Here is a 22,811-nt window from a genome sequence, read left to right on the forward strand (position 1 = left end):
TTTTCTTTCCTGCTGCTTTGAACAGAAGATCTGGATGTTTTTAGCTTTTCTTCTGCATTTTTTTTTTGTATTTCCTTTCCTGCTGGCATGAACTTTTAAAGCAAACATCTACACCTGCTCCATCAGGGACTAAACTTGCCAAATTGCAGATATATATGAAAGGAAGTGTTCCTGTTTTCTTGGCTGCTTATAAAAGACACCTCAAGTCCTGTCCAAAATGTCATGTATTTATAGATCAAGAACTGGAAACCAGTGGTGGCTCTCAGAAAGTACAAGTCTAAAATGCAGGAATATTTTTAATAGAGACCAGAGGGTAAGGATAATGAACTTTTTGGTGCTATATTTTAATATCAACTAATCAAATTTACACATAAAACACTAAAATAGAAACTGGCATGCAATTGCCTTTCAATTTTCATGATTCTTTATATTTTCATTTCACATAGATGGTTGTTTGTTTTTTTCATTCATTAAAGAAAACTGAGCATAAAAAAGAAACTATTATTTGGGAGTATGCTGAGCTGGTGTCCAAATTATGTGGTCAAACAAACATTATATGCTAGTCACATAGATAGTCTTTTGTTTTTGAGATATATATTTTTTCTAAAATAAATAAATATCTGACCTGATTTCAGCACAATAAAAAATGCAACTGCAATATTAAAAGCGTTTCTTTGCCAAGTACTTTTGCATTTTTATATCACCATTTGTTCAGATTTTTTTTCTTTTTTATATAAATATGGACATTTAAAAAAAAAGAAAAAAAGAAAAAAAGAATTACACTGGGGAAAAAAACTAAAAAGCACCTAAGAAACAGATGACCTTTAAACCTTTCTCATTTTATGTATGGTTACTAGAACTAATACATTATGTACATATGCTGTGTTTTTTTGAGGGTTTCCTTTTAAGTAATAAGTGCATTTAAGGTTTAACTGAGGATTTCAGCACCCTTACTCCATGTCACCCTATAGGAAATGTATTTCAAACACACCAAGGTATTTCATATTTTTTTCAGTTCAGGTAATGCTGAAGAGCTCCTAACCTCATATCCACCTTATTAAGAGTTCCTTCCATTTTTACAGCCCAAGCTTTCATGGAGAAAAATGTCTTTTATTGGATTCACAATTCCCCCCCCCCACACACACACACACACACACTAAATTGATAGCAGAGTATGTATATGTGTGCTCAAAAGACTCTGCAAGCATATGCAGAAAATGGGAGAGAAAGATAAATACCATCTATTGGATAAAGCCAACCCTTAAGCTTGAGACTTCTGAGGTCACAACGGGAACTAAAGTCCTCAGTTGAAGCCTAGTCTATGTCAAAGAATGTGCTAGCCCCATGGTCTATCAATCAGTGATGGTCTTGTAAACATCAGCTGCTGGTCCACAAAAAGTTTCTAGGATAGAAATGAAAAGATGTAGCCAATGCACAAAAATATGGTACTAATCTCTGACATGTTCATGAAAAATGCCAGTTCCCAAGAGATGCATGAGAAGCATTGCAGCAAACAAAAGACATTGCTATGTTAAGGAGATAAAGAGAGAAAACCAGCCACCAATATTTAAGGCAAACTTGGAAAATCCAGAAGCTTCACACAGCAAAACATGCCCAGTGATAAAGATTATACAGCCCTACAGGCTTTCATAAGCTACAGCTGACTTTCATAAGTGCATTTTGGTAGCTGCCCAAATGGATAGTGGTTAAATTGCAAACAAAACCACAGTTGAAACCTAGTGTGCATTGTGACTGGTATGGATGTGACAATACACAAAGAGATGCATACTCCCTGGCAAGCAGGCCTGTAGCCGGAGGGGGGGGGGGTAGGGGTTCAACCCCCCCCCCCTCCCTAATTTTTCAGGTTAAAAAAAAACCCTGGTTTACTCATGAATTTTAACTGGTTAACCAAATCCCCATGCTAAAATTAAGAGTCCCTCCAGGCACTATCTCAAGCAGATATTGACAGGTCTGAACCCGGGGGGCGGGTGGGTCAGGGGTTCAACTCCCCCCCCCCCAAAAAATTTCAAAACCCCTCCCAAATTTTTTTTCTGGCTACGGCCCTGCTGGCAAGTGATGTCACTGGCAAGGGAATATATTCTGTAGTTACAGAATGATGGTATGATGGTTCAGAGGAAACAGAATGTGTTAGCTGTTTACTATCTCATGCACAACCTGTTGAATGCAAAAAAAGATCCCCCGTTAAAGTAGACTGCCAAGATAAAATGCATTTTTCTGCATTTGTAGTGATTAGGGACACCCACTATTAGATATGTCAAGAGATTTCATCTCTGCCTCATAGCATAACTATGTTAAAGCATGTAAGATATTGTTTCAATTTTGTTTAGACTGGGGAAAAAGATGGAGAAGAAAATAACATTCTCGCAAATTACACTTTGATAGCACAGGGAAGCAATATTTGTGAGAGGCAAGCAACCAACTGGATGAAGACAAAGGCATGGCTTTCCTTTTATAATGAACACTTGAACAAATAAATGTGTGGTTCCTGAAGTCATGTTATGACAAATCTTTCTCTGCATTGATAATTTTATCGATGCTCATAAGATTTTTTTTCCATATATCGTTCAGAAAGCTTACCTTTATATAATACTATCATTTAACTTTGTTAAATATTTGCCTGCATACCTTGATCCTCATTTCACAGAACTAAGTGATGGCTATATAGACTGGATAGCCCCATGTCAAACTGACTGATAGGTGATTTCATGAATGATGATTCTGAAAATGATGATGATTTGCTTAAACTTCATCTCTAGAATTTGGTTGCAATTTTGTTATTTAATTAGATTTGCTTATTTGTATTACTGTTCAAAGCATTGTATCATAGCTGTTGGTATGCTTTCTGCCTCAGGACACCGGACTGTAATCCAGTATTTCATACATAAAGAATAATAAGGATTCTGTGGATCACTATCAGTTCTTGGTGTAAGATACCATACTATGCTTTAGGCATTTTAAAAGGATTCAAAAGGAATCTGACAGCCTGTCACTGACAAATGCCATAGAAATTATAGGGGTCACAGTGCAGGTTCCCTTCCAGTTCTTTCCCAGGACACCTCCATGGCCTCACTCCTCAGCAGCCACATTGCCACCCCTCCTCCCAACACACACACCAGAAGAGGGGAGAAACCAAACAAACAGGATCCAGGGCCCATGCCACATGCCCCCAAGTTGTGTTGAAGAAATGGAAATAAGCAGCCAAACAATAACAATACACAACACCAACAAATTACAGCATGGGAGGGAGGGGACAACTCAGAGGAAATTGAGCCGGTGAGAGAGTATGACTGCAAACAAACGGCATGTCTAAAACAAACACTTCCCATCTTATCTAATACTATTTCTCTGTACAAGGTCAGCAATATGGTCCAGATAAAGAATGCACAATGGTATGAAATAATTTGTTTTCAAACCATGAAATGCTTTCCACACCGCCCTGTCTGCCAAAACATCTCTGGAACTCTGCCATGTGTCAAGCTGAAGAAAATGTATGGAAGTGCTCCACAGTGCATACTTAGTTTGCACGGATTCTCCACTTGTCACAACCTCATAACTGGACATGGTCATACTGGTGGGGGATGCTGTACAATTGTGAAAGGCTACACCCCCCTAGCTTAAGCATTATGCTTTGCTCTCATGGATTGATCTCAAAGTAGATAATACGCTTCACCTGCTAAAAATCCCCAATAAGATAATCATTAGCACCAAGTTATATTTTGTGCAGATACACAGCAAACCATTCCACCTATGGAGAAAAGCCATGTGGTGTCAGTTCAAGGTAACTGGTATCAAGAAACTGAAAGTTTCCTGTTTAGGGTGCACCATTAGAAGCCTGAAATGACTCATGCCTTTTGAGATAGTTCTGGATGAATGTGATTGGTAACAACTCTATGTGAATAAAGGTGGGGACTAAAAAAGGTCTGAACTTCTTTACATCCCCATGTGAGAGTTGAGGGAACACTAGTTAGGGCAGCGGTTCTCAACCTGTGGGTCCCGAGATGTTTTGGCCTTCAACTCCCAGAAATCCTAATAGCTGGTAAACTGGCTGGGATTTTTGGGAGTTGTAGACCAAAACACTTGGAAACCCACAGATTGAGAACCACTGAGTTAGGGGGAGATGTTCCACAATCCTATGGATATTCACTGTTTGAAATATTTGACTCCCAATGCACAGAATTGCAGTTTAAGTCCCACTGAAAATAAGGATTGCTTAAGTCCCACTGCTAATCTTTTATTTAGATTAGGCACCATTTCCCTATTTAAACATAATTTTAAAGTGTTAGTTGCTAAATGCTGAGAGAAATTGAGCCACTTTAATTAAGACATCTCTTATTTCTACTTATTGAATTTATGTTCTCCCTCATTATGACTTCTCTTTCTTTGTTCATTTGAATCAAGCTTAGCACATAGTAATCTACTTCTCATACAAAAATCATTATTGTTCATTCAAATATAGTTACTAACATTCTCAATTTTAGAAGTCATTAACATCTCAATTGATCCGAACAGACTGATACCTATTGGGAAGCTTAGGTTTCAAATCACACACTGAGTCTGAACCGTAGCGGAGGTGGAAGTTCTTTGCACTTCAAAGCACCTGCTGAACACAAAGAATGTGAATTATTTGCTTCACATTTAAAACTAACAAAAACATCCTCCATCTTAGAACATTTCTAGAGCTGTAAATAAAATAGGTGCATGAAAAGTGCTGTGGATAAATTATTGTTAGTTATTTGATATCAGCTTAATAAGGATGGGAAAGAGATTTTTTGGATTGGCTTCTCATTTGGGACAGGATGAGGACAGATATTGCTGGATTGGAACTCCTAGCAGCCTTATCCAGAAGCCCCACCCACAGCTGAGCAAAACTTAAGGTGCAGAAGGGCAGTTTGAAGGATCCCATGAAAGAGCCAGACTTGGATGGGGCTGGCTGGTCTGCCGGCCCATCCATGTGAGGGGGCAGAGCAACAAGTTATTGAGGCTGCTCTGTTCCCCTCTTTCGGTTTGCCTCATGCTGGTGTGAGAAGCAGTCATGTTCAAGGCAGTCTGCTCCTGGGCTGTCCTTCAAGCATAACTGGCTCCCTAATTTGCCAGGCTGGTTTGTACTGGGCTGGGAGGGGTTAGCAAGGCAAGCAGTATATTTTGACCCCTTTCTGCTCCAACAGCTCCAGCGGCTGTGGTGCTAGCAGCACCTTTGGTCTCACCTTCTTGTCCTTAGGCACATGCACCTTCCTTGTCTGCTCCTCTGAGGGGCCTTTTGGCTCACCCTTTGTAGCGGCTGCACTATCAATGCCTGTTCACCTCTTGTAGGGTTCTTTTGTCATGTGTGCACCTCCTTGATTGATCCCTTGGAGGGGCCTCTTGGTCCTTGTTTTGCCCCTTGGAGGGGCCTTTCGGTCCACCCTCTGCAGTGGCGCCAGCAGCTCCCTTTGCCTTTTGCCCCATGGGAGGGGCTTTTCTCACAAACGAGTGTCCTTTTTCTTTGCCCCCCACTGGGTATTTCAACCCTGTGGAGGGGCCTTTTAGCAGGACTACCAATTGCTCCTTGGAGGAAGGCCTGTTTTGGAGGGAGAATTAACTGCCTGGGGAGTGGGCTCCTATTTTGCTGCTATAACTGCACCCTGTTGATTAAGTCCCAGTCAGAGCTCCATTGGCTTCCCTCTTCTGGTCACTGTAGCAGAGAGGCTTATGTGTTTTCTGTTATTGCTTCCCCTGTTTTCGACCCCACTAAGATTGCATGTGGCAGCCATTTTGATTTTTGTCCTAACTGCATGGCCAGCAGAAAGCCTACCTGGTAGTAAAATGGCCATTTTGTTTTTGATACCTTTACTTGCCCATGCCTGAAATAGATGGTCTTCTTATTTGTCTCCGTGTTTCGGCATATGCTTGCAGTCTTGTATACACACACATTTTATTTTTGGACCTAAACTCATGGCCAGCAGGGAGCCTGTTTGCTAGTATGGCAGCCATTTTGTGTTATCCTTATTGAAGCCACTTTGTTCCATCAAACAGCATCTGGCAGACAGTGCCATTAGGGCATAGGCCACCACTTAGGGATTTACTTCTTAGTATCTGGTTTTTCCTAGTGTAGCATGCCTTCTAAGAAGGGTCAGGGAGGACCCAAGGGTAAAGGGCCTGCCAAGAGAGCCCTGGCCGAACAGCCTCCTCCATAGAATACCACAATTGAGAAGGGCACAGCTGCTAGTTAGGGGGTTCTTATATTACTGGAAGTGGAGGCCTGTTATCCCTCCTCAAGCTTTGAGATGGTTATCAGATTCAGTGGAGGCATTTAACAACATGTTTTTGTCTTGCCTAGGGGATCTAGTTGATTGCTAGAGATGACAGCAGTTACTATTGGCATCATTTGCAGTGGAGAACATGTTGAATTATGCACCAGGTGTTGCAGTTTCATCAACATCAGGTATCTGTATCCAACCTGGGCAGGAGGCACCTTCATTGGCTAGTGTGGGGGTTACACCTCAGCTTATGGAACAGGTGACATTATCAGCAGGTTGGGAACATCAGGGGACCCCAGGGCCACTGGGGTTGTCTGAGCTATAAGGGGAACCTGCTATCCAGCAGGAGGACATCATGGGGGCTAAAGCAGTTTCTGCACAATAGGAGGCTTTGGTGATTCAGTAGGTAAGCAGGTGTGAGCACTTTCTGAAGAACAATGGGCCTCTGCTATTTAGCAGGTGGCCATTACTGCATCTGGGGCAGTTGCTGGGCAGCAGGAGGCTCCAGTGATTCAACAGGTAGGTGCAATGGAGGCTGGACTAGTACCCCAGCTGCCTGCACAGATGTTGCATCAGGGCACTCAGTAGGCAAAATACAAAAGCATCAATAGAATATATTAAATGCACTTCTCAAAAGAAGCCAGAGTTCAGTAACAGTAATCCAAAAATGCCAGGTTAGAACACAAAACCAAGAAATCCAAAAGCATAATATACCTCACAACCTCTGAGGATGCCTGCCGTAGATGTGGGCAAAACATCAGGAGAGAATGCTTCTGGAACATGGCCATACAGCTCGGGAAATGCCCAACAACCCAGCATAACATTAACCCAAAGGTAAATCCAGGAACATGAGGACAGGAACTTCTCCAAGGTAATTTCTCCAAGATACATAGATGTCTCTGTGAATGCATATGACCATTGGTCGGAGCACTAATAAATTGATTGTTAAGATACATAGGTATAAACAAGAACATGAAACAGGAACATGAAACAGGAGCCTTGACAATACATGAACCAAGTACTTGGAATCATTAACAGGAGACTGAACTCCTTTAGGAACGTTGTCTCCTCTGAAAGGCCTGAAACAAACCACTTAATTTAAGCCCTCCAAGTCACCCATGACATCATTCTGAACACATCTGGGCCTTAAGGTCTTATCTCAAATCCTCTGAGAATATCTAGTTTGCTAGCTTTTCATGCCCTGCGGTCTCACATATAATCCATTCTCCCTTGAATACTCCTTCCCAAGGCCTTTACTCAAAAGAATTGGTACTTTCATTTTCCCCTGTTCTTTGGGAGAAGCTGAAGAATCCAAAACATCATCCTCATCTGCCTGCAATTCCCTCCAAACACTCACAGACTCCTCACTTTGGAACCCATCATCCCCCTTGTCCTCCAAACATTCTGAAAAATCCTTTGATGTTTGCCAGACTACAACACCTACAGAGCCCCACTGGAAGTTGCCGTACGTCGTCTGATGGGTGGCATGGGGCTCCATGGGAAACCCTGTGTGTCCTGTGTGATATGGTCATAAGTCTATCATAGTGTATACTACACACTTCTTTCATTTAATTTCAAAGGTGCCACTAGATCCCTTTCTATTATGGATGACAATGTCACTCCATTAAAACTAACCATTTTAGTTCTTTCATAGTTTGGGGGAGGGGATGGGGGGAAAGACCTGATATTGTAATTGTTCTTACAGCATTTTCATTTGTACTAAATAAAATGTTAAGTTACCTTTGAGAAATGTTGAAGTTAACTGTTACTTTTAAAAACAGTAATTAAAATGGTAACTGCTTTGGGGCTTTAAAATAAATTCCAAAGCTCTGCCAATTGAACAGATTCACTATTTTACAGAAGGTCTATGACAGATTTAGAATTTATATTCATAGTGACATCAACCCATGTGATAGCTTTCTATTTTGTGTAGACCTGAAAAAGAAAATGAATGGTATATGAATATAGTAAATAAATGCCTGTTCTAGCATAATCCAGAAAAAGCCTATAGTTTCATCTCAGTTGATCCTGAGGTTGTGAGAGTTAAGGCACTGCTATATTGAGCTGTGTATTTCTGTGTGAGTTTAAAATAGTTTCAGAAAAGCACAGAGAATACTGAAGATTACAGATCACTGCTATATAAACACAGGTAATGTGAAATCAGACATTGAATACCCATCTAAGAGTGAAATTTTAATTATCACTATAATATACTGAATTATGAGTGATCAGTTTCATCATATGGCTGTATTATTTTTAGATACCAAAATTGATATTTGCAAGGAGCAAGCATTTTCCTCCTGTTGCTATGGTTACCAGAATTTACTCATCTTTCTAATTCAAATTCTTGGGAACCATTCAATTCTCTACAGATGGGTACAGTAACCATTAATATATTTTGCCATGTAAATGACCTCAAAGATAGCCTAGTTGAATTATAATTTTGTCACCATAATAAAATCAGGCTTCCACAATTATGAAGACCAGCTAGGAAAGTTTGAGCAAAATGCCAAAAGAAAGATCTAACAGTTAAGTTGGAACCAGATAGACAAAGGAAAAACAAGAAACCATAGAAAGTCTACTGTTAGTTTAGTGGGTCTATGATCCTTTCTGGATGACCTACTATAAATATTTTTTTCAAATAACTTTCAAAGCTCTGGGTTATTCTAGATGAGATCTAAAATTTCCAGGAAGGTTAATTTTCGAAAAGAATGGTTATCAAGTTGTAAGATACAGAGATAATCTACATTTAATGCATGCACTCACACACCTGAGCATAATACTATATCTCTTCATTGTGCCTGTTTGGTAAACTGCTATTCCACCTTGGTCAGAGCACACCTGGAATACTGTGTCCAATTCTGGGCACTGCAATTGAAGAGAGATGTTGACAAGCTGGAAAGTGTCCAGAGGAGGGCGACTAAAATGATTAAGAGTCTGCAGAACAAGCCCTATGAGGAGTGGCTTAAAGAGCTGGGCAGATTTAGCCTGCAGAAGAAAAGGATGAGAGGAGACATGATAGCTATGTATAAATATGTGAAGGGAAGTCATAGGGAGGAGGGAGCAAGCTTGTTTTCTGCTGCTCTGGAGACTAGGATACTGATCAATGGCTTCAAATGACAGGAAAGGAGTTTTCACTTGAACATTAGGAAGAACTTCCTCACTGTGCAAGCTGTTCGGCAGTGGAACTCTCTGCCCCAGAGTGTGGTGGAGGCTCCTTCTTTGGAGGCTTTTAAGTAGAGGCTGGATGGCCATCTGTCGGGGGTGCTTTCTTGCTTTTCAGCAGGGGGTTGGACTGGATGGCCCATGAGGTCTCTTATTCTTATTCTCAACTCTATTATTCATCCCCGTTAGTCTCCAATAAAATTACCAATTTTAAAGTAACTTTTGCTTTTCTATTGATGCAAAGTGACTAAATGATTAATTCTAGTTCCATTTTTAAAAAGCCACACATAATGCTACAAGATACTAGCTTGTAGTAAAAACTACACCTAAATTGTGTGTCACACAAAATATTACAGGTAAATTACAAATTGAGTGAATTTATCTCTCATTAAATTGCAATCATAATGAAATAGAGTAATGTCCTATTCGTTGGGAAGGAGGAAGAGAGAAAATAATGACACATTATTTAAGTGAACCAGCAAGGTATTGTGGTTTGAATGTTGGACTATAGAGCCCATAATTTGTAACCAGTGGGTGATGTTGCACAAGTCACACACTAGCAGCCTGAGAGGAGGGCAAAGACAAACTACATCTGAACAAATTTTCCCAAGGAAACTCAATGATACCTTCGCCTTGTAGTTGCCATAGTTGGCAAGTAGAAACAACAAAGCTCAATGTTTATACCTAATTATGTCTAACCTTGGATTTAACCATGGGTTGGATAACATTGCTGGGCACTCTATCAGACATATATTCCAACATTTGGCCATCCCTTCATTAGCTAAAGGGGGAAGGGAAAGATGAAAGGGAATTGTCACTACAAAATTTGTATTTCAAAAGAAATGGAGCTTCTGCTGAACACCCCAATGAATACCAAAAAGGTAAGAACTGAATTTCGACATAAAATGCTACTGAAGATAACAAAAGCAGTGCATTAAATGAAACATCCACAGAAAATAGTTTTGAGATACGCATAGAGATAGACATCCTCTTTTTATACTGCTGCAGAATAATGCTACAATCCCGTTTTCTCCATTAAACATGTATTTGATTTTACAGTTTCTCCTCTTTCACCATCCCACCATATCAGTAATATATTTTTAAGGTGCATTTTTTTTTAAAAAAAGATCTTTTAGAAATATTACCATGCCTTGCTGCAATATTCAGAATTAATTCATGGTTCTAAAATGTCCCAAGGAGGACCCAATGTATGTGCCTTCAAGTCACCGGTTGACGTATGATAAGCTTATGAATTTTACATGATACTCTTAAACTAATAATATTGCTTTTGCAAGTTCCTTCCTCTGAAATGGTATTTGTTGGTGGCCTCCCATTCAAGTACTATCAAGAGTTGACTCTGCTTAGCTTTTAATATCAGATAGGATCTGGTGTCTTTGGAGTATTTCAGCCACTAAGAATATAATATAGTAGACTGTCAGTAAATCAAAACTCAAACAACCAGAATTCTCAAGCAACTAACCATTTGTATTTTTTTTATTACTAAAATTGCATTCTGCATTCACAAATTGTTTTTATGAATCAGGAAAACCGTGTTACATTATGTTTGTCTTGATTTGTCTTAATTTGCTTTCAATTACTGTATTTCAATTTAATATCAAGTCAGCACGGAGTTTATAGTATTGTATAGTTAGAGTATAATATTAATTAGGCCTATATTATTAGTAACTCTCAAGCAACCAGAAACTACATTCATCTAGCATCTACCAATCCCATGGTGATTGGCCAAACAGCGGTAAAGTCTATGCTGACCTGTGTTTAAAAAACTTGAGTCGGGGCAGACTATAGTCTGCACACCGCTCCAAAGGCCCGCACTTTCTGTGGGCATTGTCTATATGTCCTCCTGGTACTTACCAGGAGAACTGGGAGACACTCAGACCTCCTCCCCAACCCCCCCCCCAAACTTTTAAAAATAAAATAACTTACTTGGATGCCTTTAGCATGGTGCTGGAGCTCTCCTGGCATGTAGGAATGATGCACCAGGAGAAAGGGGGGCAGAGGTGATTTTCATCTCTTGCATTTTCTGGGCTGAGATAGCTGTGCAAATGGCCCCCCTCAGAATTCCCATGATTTCTGAGGGGCTGGTCCAGACAGCGGCCATAGTGGGTTTGCACCGTGCCTTTCAAGAAGGCATAGAACAAACCACTAACAAATAGTCTTTGAGCAAAGCAGCGTTTTCTTGCTTTGCGCCAAAAGCATTCATGATTTTGTGGTGCATCATCTGGACTCCACTCTTGCCCCGTGAATATCTGGGAGGGTGTGCATTTTGTGCCCTGTCTGAATGAGCCTTGAGAGTCTACTGTACAGGTAAGTAATTTATAATTATTTTTTCATGACAAATGTGTAGGAGAAATATTTCAACTTAAGGTTTTCCTAATAAAGTGTTGCACCAAAGGAGCTTCATAAATTATATTCATTTACTCTGGAACAGCCTATTTTGCATGGACATTTGAAACAGGGTGTGCCTTACGTATATACATACACACTCACCCACCCACACTCCTACACTTGTAGAAAAGCTGTAATTCAAAGCACATTCAACTCCATTTGCCATATGGAGAGGCAGGGGTTGAAAAGAAATACTGCAGTGACATTTCAATGTCTGCATGGCTGTATTTATAAGCACTAAAGCATCTGTTCCCCACTCTGAAATTTAACTCACAATAGCATGGCATAAAGGTTTGAAACCTATCAATGAGAACTTAGGCCATTCACGCAAAAGTATTCATTTTTTTTTAAAAAAAGGAATCTTTTGAACTTCTCCAAATGATAGAGAACAGGCTCATTTTAAACAAAAGTGTGGATTTGTTTTTAAAAGTCCTGGTCCATTTGGATGGCATATTAAACACAAAATAAACCTCAGTATAATAATACATTAAATGACTGCAAGAACAAGAAGATAGGAATAAAAAAAGCTAAGTGTATGCAAGCATAGCACCCTTGAGTGTTTGGTCAAATGCAATTTAACATCTGAAATGAGAACAGAGTTTCTATGGGGATGGGGTATTACAGAAATATAGTCAGCCCTCCATATTTAGGACAAATATTTGTCTTCATATCATGGGACAAAAGCACCACACAAATGAAAAACCATAAATTAAAAGCAGCCACTTTTTTTAAAAAAAGTGGAGAGAACATCTGTGCAAGAATCTCCAGATCATACAGTATGGCTTTATGGTTGGTTTCCACCAGATATTGACTACAAGGTCACACTGTAGGATGTAGAAATTCCTAGAGAGAATATTTTAATCAAGTTCACAATAAAACTGCAAATATTGAAGGTCAACTATACAGATGATCTGAAATAACGTATCTACTCACATGAGATAGATCTTCAGTGGAAGGTTTCCTTTTTATCCTTTTACAATTACAGGCCCATTGGGAGAGAACATGCAAGAAAGTATGTGTGACAAAACACAGCGATCCACAATAATCTGGTACACTATAATCCAGTTTGGAAGTGGATTAAAACAAACTGGTTTTGCTGTGCAGCACCTACACAAACACTCCAGGAACCAGTTCAAGGCTGAGGCAGTGGCCCGTAGTATTGACTGACTGCAGACTGGAACTGGACCCAGAAACTGTAGTATTGGCAGCTAGACAGCCATCAGAAAGGGTAGTATTTTTGTTTCAACCAGTCTGCTGAGATGCACTGATTTTAAGCCATAGACAGCTGGTACAGGAGACAACAATTTACAAGGGAAAGAATAAAAGGAATCAACTACAACCCTGAAAGAATAATGGGGGTAGAAATAGGCATAAAAGGTTATAATGGAGCGGTAGGGAAAGAGCAATTCTTCCTACGTCTACACCCCTAAACCCTTTGCATCCTCAACAAAGTTGACTTCACTAAAATCTTACCTATGACCCAAGGGCTGTGAGTGTGCATTTGCCATTTTCCTCCACACACTATTTTCAGCCTATAGATGATTAAGGTAAACCAAATATCCTTCTATACACTCCAAGATGTGTAATTTTTTTAAAAGTAAAATCTATATTAAAGAGAACAACCAAAGATTTAAAATGTTCAGAATTCTCAAGCCATGTCAAAAGAGTTTCCATTCCCCCACCCCCCCAAAAAAAATTTTTTGAGGAAAATTGAGAGGAATGCCCCAACGTTCATGGAATCCCATGCTTATTTCTCCACTTCAAAAACATAAAAATATTGCCCCAGAAGCAGATACACTATTTGTATCCATCCAAGAGTGGTGGCAGGGCAGAGTCTAGACTGTCAAGTGAGCTGAACTTCTTTCAACCCCACCAGACTGTCATCTTACCATTGTTGTCCCTATTGCTGCTGCCAGTTGAACACAGAACTCCAAGAAAGAACCTGGCTATTGCCAGGCACGTTTGCTGATGTCAACAAAAGAACCCAGCGACAGCCAGAGTTCTCTGAAACTCTGTGCACATCTGCTGAAGAAATTGTGGTGTCCATGTGTGTGACAGAAGGCCAATCCATATCCTTTTTCCTTGAACTGCTACATGTGGGGAAAAGGGGTGGTAGTACCAGTTCCTGTGAACAACAGACTGGTTTGGTTTAGAACTGATTGTTCTGTCCACACTCACCTTGAAAAGTGGGACTGAACTCCAGAGCATTTCTCAACTTTGCTTAACCTGGGGTAAAACTGGGTTATCCCAGTTTATCTTGTGTTAAGGACCAGTAGTTTCTGGATGTTGTTTGGATGTTTTGTCTGGGATTGATTTCTGCTTCAACTAATAGGGCCGGAACATGCTCTTAAGTCAATCCAGGGGTCATTGGTCATTGCACAAGAAGGTAAGGAACTCCAGTTTCCACAAAATCCAAAATACCCCAGCATACACAGACACACATTAGATTAAGTATACCATCAAGGATCTCATCAGATGCAGCAGGAGAAGAGTCTTCTCCACATTTTTCTCCACTGTCAGCATGGATTCCCTTGGAATTCATCACATTATGCAGAGCTACTTCCGGTGGGACTTCATGGAATCATAGAATCATAGAATCATAGAATAGTAGAGTTGGAAGAGACCTCATGGGCCATCCAGTCCAACCCCCTGCCAAGAAGCAGGAAATCGCATTCAAAGCACCCCTGACAGATGGCCATCCAGCCTCTGTTTAAAAGCCTCCAAAGAAGGAGCCTCCACCACAGTCCAGGGCAGAGAGTTCCACTGCCGAACAGCCCTCACAGTGAGGAAGTTCTTCCTGATGTTCAGGTGGAATCTCCTTTCCTGTAGTTTGAAGCCATTGTTCCGTGTCCTAGTCTGCAGGGCAGCAGAAAACAAGCTTACTCCCTCCTCCCTATGACTTCCCCTCACATATTTGTATATGGCTATCATGTCTCCTCTCAGCCTTCTCTTCTGCATTGGCAGCATTGCAGCAATGGAGCCCAGAGGAGTCAGGTGTACACTCAACTCCTCATTGAACAGGGAAATGGGAACTGAAAAGGAAACTGGAACAGATGGGGAAAAGTTGTGAGAAGGCAGGGTACAGAGCATGATGGTTCCCTTCACAGCCCCACAATTTTCCCTGGTCATTTGATAAGATCCTACAGCCACAACACAGGAAAAACAAAAACAAAATACAAGTCCAGTTTGAGTTTTCCACTATTTCTCTTTGTTTGTGAGAGGAAGGTTGTTAGAATGAACAACCAACTGCACTTCTATACTAGTAAACTCAGATAAACAGAAAGTCTGCAATTATTGTTAGCTTGCCTACTTGCAGACTTCCCTTTTGCTCCCTTAACCTAATTGACTGTCTTCTTGCATCATTCTGACCTGCAGCCCTTTTTTCTTCCCTCTCTTTTCCATTAGAGGATATATTTGTTAATGTATAACTAATAGATAAAATGTGATAAAGGACATATATTATTATATACTGTACCTTAAAAAGGCTTGGTTTCTTTTCTCTATGAGACTCTGTGTGCCTGCATGGGACTGTTGATTGTTCAATCGCTGCCATGGCATGCTTGAGCAATCCATTATTATCTCACACTTTACCCAGAGGGCATGTGCCCATTTTCAGAGATACCCAGGAACAGTGGGAGTTTTTTTTTTTTGGCGGGGGGGTGGTCTCCCAAAATTCCAGGAGAATTCTCCTCTCATTTTTTCCAGGAGCAGGGTGAATTATTTGTAGGGGTGGGGGATGTTTCAGGGACTATAATAATGCCATTCAAAGTCAATGTTGGTTCCCCAGAATCAAAATTTTCTATTTATTTAGATTTTGTATTGTGACGTTCCTGGCATTTGGAGTGAGCAAGTCCTTTCCTTGAAAATTCAAACACACACACACACACAGAGGTACAGACAGACACACATGTATGTTGTATTTCATGTCTCTCTTCTTTCCCTCTTCCCGTGGGCACATGGCCAGTTTACTCAAACTTTTTGTGAAAAACTTTAAAAAGTCTTTGAAAAAATTGAAATACAAACAAACAAAAAAGAGCAAAACATTTTACAGATATTTGTTCAGGGTTTTGTTTTAGTCATTCACATCTCTTAAGTAGGGAAAATGTCCAGAAGTATTGGTTTGGAAGAGTAGTATCTCGTTTATTTCCTGACCTTACAAAGCAAAGTATTTAAAAACTGAATGGCTATATTAGCATTTTATGGTTATAAAACAACATTTAAAAAGGCTTCTCTTTTTGGGAATTCTGCAAAGAAGAGTTGTAACTTTACATGGCTCATTGCAAGGGAAACACAGACCACACTGCTTTTGCTGAAATTATTATGCACTTCACTACCTTTAGTACTGATTATATCTAGAGTGGTAATTACTCATATAGAGAAGTAAAGAAGAAGGGCTCTTATCTGACTTTGCCACCAAACAGTAATTGCTCACAATAGATGCAATGATCATAAGGGAAAGTAGTGGCCTTTTAATGTTTACAAATAAGGAAATGCAAACAAAAGGAGGCACACGGTTCTCTGGCCTTTTATTGTCTTGATACAGAATTCAAGATGCTGTCTTAAAAGGTAATTCAAATACAAACAAAATACAAGCACCAGAAGAAAAAAGACCAAATATTCTTAACACAAAAAAATCATAAGGAGAAATCAGATCTATGTGGATATATAGCTATCATCATCATGGGATATACAGCTGGCCCTCATATCCATGGAATCTGCATTCATGGTTTAATCATCCACAGCTTGAAAATACTTTTTAAACCTTGGTTTTCCTATGTTAGATATCATTAGGGATTAATATGTTAGGAAGCTCACACAGTCCCAAGTTCTATCTTAGACACCTCTTACTAACTAAGGACCTCATCACATTGATGCTTGGCAGGGCGATTCTCCAGCCTCCTTGATGAATTGACAGGACAGCAGGACCATCCCAACACCCCACACCTTGCTTCACCCACAAAGATGCTTCCTCATCACATGTGGGGAAGCACTGTCATGCAACTCCCCCCCCCCCCCCCACGCTGCCTCTGTTGTTCCTTACTGAACACAGGAAGCCTCCTGTGTTCTGGGTGCAGCGTCGTAAGGCATAGGCACCATAGTTGTGACCATGCACCATGTGATGGGTGGCATGGGTCTCCATACTACAGCTGTGCTGCAAGCATCCTACAACACTTGCAATATCCCAAGAGATAAAGTGATCAGAAGCTCACAGTGTCCCAAGTCCTATCCTAGAAGCTTCTTACAGACTAGGGCCAGAAGGAAAATTCTGGTCTAGGCAGATTCTCAATATTAATCAGCACAATTCTTCTAGAGTTTCAACATTCTTAACCACACAGATTATCCTGGCTAAATAATAACTGTTCAGTTATCAATATTATGATATTCAGTTGATCATCATTCTAGCCATACATAGTAACTTCAACAATAAGCTGCTGAAAAAAAGAACATAGTTCTTTGGAACTTCTTGTCTTTCTTCTTATGAATATTGTCAAACTGAAGCCATTGCAGATTTTTAAGAGCTCCAATACCCTGCAAATGAAGATAGTGAACACTATAAATCTGACATTTATACTGTTTTATGTGCTTTCCTAGCAAGTACTATTGTCACTGTGAATAATCAGGAGGAAAAAAAGAAAAAAGAACTGCCATTCTCTCCATTTGAAGACTGTATGGCTCAAAGAATAGTGTTTGTTAGTTGCATTAAATATATATAGTGTTTCTTTTATTATAGATTTAGGAACAGGTACTTGGAACAGGTATTCCACCTCTACCCCTCCCAAGGAAAAAGGTTATAAATGTGCATTGCTTAAAGGAGAAGAGTTTCTAATTGTTTCTTACTGAAACCACTTCAGAAGATCAGAAAAAAATCAGCCTTTTCATAGGCTGTACCAATCAGCCTAGAAGATGAAACTGAATATCTGAGTGTTTATCCACTGGGGAAGAAAATCTCAATGCTGAGAGAGAAATATCATATTAAAGAAAATATTGGGACAACACTGTTCTCCGTGATCTTCCTCAATTTTGACCCTATATACTTTCAGTTATTTATTTGTAGTCTTGTCTGGTACAATCGGGGTTTGAAAAAGTACCATCTGCTTGAACTAAATAAATGTGCAAATAAGCTGAAATCACAATACACAGATCCATGCAATCTACACAAGTCTACTTAGAGGTAAATGCAACTATGTTCAACGTACTTCCTCCTAAAAACAAGGATAAAGAATTGCAGTCAACAGCAACAAAACAAGCAACACTTAGCTCAGTCCATGGTTTCAATGGCAGAATGCTGCCAGGCAGATAGCTTAGATCCGCTTGGTTTAATTTAACTTAAAATCATCACTTTTCCAGCCATCATGGGAATTGATGCTCTGTTGGTGACACGATGCATTTGTCCACAGGAGTGTTTACTCAGGTATAAATCAGAACTGCTCATATAGACACTAAATATATTGTTAAGAGTTTGTTCTGTGTGTGTCTGTGTGTGAGCGTGTGTGCTTCAACTTGCCTGTCAACTTATGGTAACCCCATGCATTTTGTGGGGTTTCCATAAACAATAAATACTCAATGGTGGTATTTCTAGTTCCTTCTTATGAAATGTATCCTTTAGAACAAGGTTAAATTTTCAGGAGTCTTTTTAGCAGGGGTGAACAACTGCAGCCCTGTGGTTACACACAGTCTGTGATATCATCTCTGATTCCCTAAGATCTGATGTTTTGTCAGGGGAAATAAGTGTATTTAATACCACTCCTGTGAAGATAAGTCATGTCTGATCTTTGCACTCTCTAAGAAAGTGCCCCAAGTAGATTTCTCAGTTCACCTGGAAATTGCCAGGAGTGGCAATTCATCTTTTAATTAGATAGCAGGACATCTCTACATAGTTTAACTGCAAGCTATACCAGTTTTTCAAAACCAAACCTGAATATTTGGACAATTCTGTATCCCTTCCACTTTAGCAGTATCTGAAAGGTCTTAGGACCAAAACACACTTTCCCAACCTTGCTCACATTGGTCACTTCTGACCTATGTGAAAATTGTAAATAAGATTGGCAAGTAAAGACCACATGTTTTTGGTTTATTTTCTCAACATATTTTTTTAAAAAGTTCTGAGCCAACATCAGACATGTTGGTGCCTCTGATTGAACAGCGCTCTCACCACCACACAGATGCCAAAAACAATCCCAAAAAGTAGGCCAATTATTTTGTAATCTGATAGAGATAAATTTATTAGCACTTCTCTCAGTCCCTGACTAGAGACCTCATCATACTGCCCGCCAGAATTGCCACACATCAATAGTGCTGGTGTGGGGTGAGGGGGACCCATTGTCTCACACCCCACATTGCCTGGCTTCCCCCCCTACCTCATCCACTGGGGGGGGGGGAGAATCTGTCACCCAACTTCCCCCCTTCCCTGTTGATTGAAATGTAACACAGGAAGCCTCCCATGTTGTGCTAGCTGCAACATATGCCAATTCACCTTCCCTTTTTCAACGGAGCCCCGCTGGAGTAGCTCTATGCCATGAGACAGGAGGCAGTGGATTCCCCCGCAAAAGGGAAGGTGAGCCACCATATGCTGCCAAAAGTACCTTGCCTGATGAAGTCATAGGGTGAAGGCAAGGAATCACAGGGTGAGAGTTCTGTCTTGAAATGTATGCACACACATACATTGTAAGATTTAGGTTCTTTTTATTGGCATGTTATACTCTGTGTACTGTGTCAAATGGTTAATGTATCCTGTTTAATGACATCACAAGGGCTGTCCCTTGTATAACATCATGTCTCACTTCCTTTATACATCACAGGGGTCATTCCCTAGGTTTCAGTTTCTGACCCTGAACAATCAGTGCCTGGGTTACCCTGACATGACAACCTTAACAATTATAGTAAAATGTAAACTTTAATAATAGTGGTTTGCCCCTTCAAAATATCTGAGATCAACCATATATAGTAATGCATAAGTGAAGAGCAAGTCCTGGAGTCAAAATTATGGATTTTCATATGACTCATGGATAAATCAAGAGTCATTCAGTAGAGGGGGAAAGCACAAATGCCACCTCAGGACGGCAGTTACCACTGGCCACCACCACCATTTCCCCAGTCAGGCATTCAAAAAGGCCAGAAGTAATGTCACGGCAGAGAAAGTAGAGGGGATTGGTGCATTTTTAAAGCTTCCCCTGCATGTTCTAATCTCTCTCCTTTTACCTGTCTGCACAGAGAAGGAACTGTTTTATTTTTATAAGAGTAAAGGTACTATATTGACACTGACCTACTGAGAAACCAGCCATGTTTTTTTTTGGGGGGGGGGGGGTTCATTGTTTGGACTTCAACTCCTACAATTCCTAACAGCCAGTTATATTATCCATGCCTATATACCAGTCATAGGCATGGAGGAATGAAGTTTGCCCATGACTGGTATATAGGGTATTTCTTGGAGCAACTACTTCAAACTGCCTAATGACAGGTTTGGGCTTGGCTAAGTTATTTGTGGAATAGCAACTGTCTGTAGAGAAGTAATAGGCACTGTTTCAATTAATCTGAGTCTTCTTTTCCTGTTCTATTGAAGCCAATTTGTAATCACCAGAGGTTACAAGTAATTAAGACCCTGACTATCCCGTTATAAACTGTTACCATGGGCCACATATACCGAAGAAAGGAAAGATGTGGGAATACATTTTTAAAGGATCCTTAAATACCAAAGAATCTAAATAATTAAATGTTAGATCTTCCATATGAGTGTCTGACTCACTTAACTCCCCTTAATTGTTCCAGCAAATTGTACAATTCACATAATTTGCATTTGCAAACATTTTTAAAGCTGATATAGATGTATTGCTCAAGTCAATAAACCAATAAAAAAACAAATGTCCACACACACACACACACTTCATTCTCAGTATGCAGGAGACCAAGTTGCATCAAGGTTTGCTACAATTTCTCTGTCTCTTTTATCCTCATAGTCATAATTGACATTAGTCTATCCACACATTGCTAAGATACCAAATTCATATCACCAGTCTTGAGAACATTGTTCATTAACAGACAGTGTGGCATCACATCACAAAAGCAACTTCTTTTTGTTTAATACTACAGCCTTCTCACATACAGTGGAGTATTTAGTCTAGCAAAAGAAACATGAAAGGCTGAGGGAAAACTCATGAAGATTCAAAATGAGAACATTGGAAATCATTAACTTAAAAAAATGAAATCATCATCTAAAGCAACTGAGGAGGTGTCGAAGTCTTTGCCAGCAGGAAGAAAAGTGGCAAGAATAGCACTAGGCAATGCATCTGCTAATGATATAATACATCTCTTTCTCTCTCAGTTCCATCATTCATTAAAATGCAAACAACAATCAAACAAAATGACATTGCTGATGTTTGTCTATAGTTATCACTAGACATTTTTCAGCCTGGCTTGATTACACCACATTTTATCACTCACTAAAGAGGCAGGAACAAATGTCTATTTCCTAAGCACTGTATTGCTAATGATAGTTCTCACCCCTTCACACACATATGAGTTGATACAGTTTGCTATTATTAACAGCAATTTAGGTGTGATAATCCTGTCCTTGCTGTTCACATGTTTAAAGACTGGGTGCATCCAAAGCCCTGTTAACATCATATTGTCCTCTCCTAACATTTCATCTGCTTTTTTTTCTTTTGACTTACTACCTGATTTACTATACACTTAGTCTTCTATTCCTCTCTCCTTGCAAGCAGAAGTAAGACCACCTCTCTGAAGGCAGAACAGGGCTTTGATTCTTACAGATACCAAATTCCCCCTACCCATCCCATCAAGACCAGAGGTGGGAACTATGCATATTGTGTACCATATGATGCCAAGAAGGTTCGTGCAATATCCTTGGCCCCATCACAATCACTACTACTAGATTTGAGAAGGAGAAATTCTGGCTGAACATTTGGAGAATTAAGTGAAACACTTTGACAGTGAATCTTATTTTCCAGAAATGATGGGTTCTTCCTTGTTGGAGCTCTCCTTAGAGATAGAAACTGAGCAGCCAACTGTTTCTGAAGTTCTATCTCTATTGGATGGAAAGAGAAGCGGTACAGAGGAATGCTGTGTGCAGAAGCAAGAACAGAGCTGGGCACTCTACTGTAATACCACCCACATACCAGTAAGTCAAAAGATGTATTGGGAAGGGATCACTATGGTTAAAAGATTGGAAGGTGAGACAGGTATCTTCTTCTGACCTGATGTGTTACTTTCTTCTTCTCCAGCATCAGTTAAGGATCAAAATCACAGGAGCCCCATCCAAGATTCAATGTGTCAATCCAACTTCCAACTATATGATTTTGTGGCCCTGAGATTTGAACTGGCCCTGAGATCCGATGGATCTTTAGAGTCTCAGCATGGTTAGTTGCTCACTATAGTCTGTATGAGCTCAGACTTCAGAACTCCATACTGATGTAGCACAAAATACAAGTCTATAGTATTAACCTCTGCAATTAGCAGACAGTAAGAAATTGCTCGATTGACCACATATTTTGTATGTATTTTTGTCTACTTGACAACACAGTGGTTTTTGCTTACTTCATGTGAATCTCTACATCAGTGGTTTTCAATCTGTGCATTCCCAGGCGTTTTGGCCTACAACTCCCAGTTTACCAGCTGTTAGGATTTCTGGGAGTTGAAGGCCAAAATATCTGAGGACCCACAGGTTGAGAACCACTGCTATACATCAAATTGCTAACCTCTGAGGGCCTAATCAACATCTTTATAGGTTTGCATTTAAGGACAGATCATGAATGACTTCCAGATCTCTGAGACTTCTACATGGGTGAAGTAGGATGGAATACAGTCATTATGATGTCCATCTTTCACTACAGATATACCTGTGTCCCATTCCTGTCATGGCTGGCCCAAGACATTTTGTTGCCCTATTCTGAGCCAATCTAATGTTCACTGTACCCAAAGCTAGATACGATACAGAGCTAGATACGATACATTATTTTGAAAGAAGAA

The 22,811-nt window shown here is 40.0% G+C and overlaps 1 protein-coding gene and 1 long non-coding RNA gene across 3 annotated transcripts in view; one reads left to right on the plus strand and one right to left on the minus strand.

The window, feature by feature from the left end:
• The window catches only part of nrg3 (neuregulin 3), a 912,452-nt gene that overhangs the window by 827,949 nt on the left and 61,692 nt on the right, over positions 1 to 22,811 (minus strand). The window lies entirely within an intron of this gene.
• The window catches only part of LOC134298030 (uncharacterized), a 393,308-nt gene that overhangs the window by 37,431 nt on the left and 333,066 nt on the right, over positions 1 to 22,811 (plus strand). The window lies entirely within an intron of this gene.

Source organism: Anolis carolinensis, chromosome 3 (genome assembly GCF_035594765.1).
Source record: "Anolis carolinensis isolate JA03-04 chromosome 3, rAnoCar3.1.pri, whole genome shotgun sequence".
Classification (NCBI taxonomy): domain Eukaryota; kingdom Metazoa; phylum Chordata; class Lepidosauria; order Squamata; family Dactyloidae; genus Anolis; species Anolis carolinensis.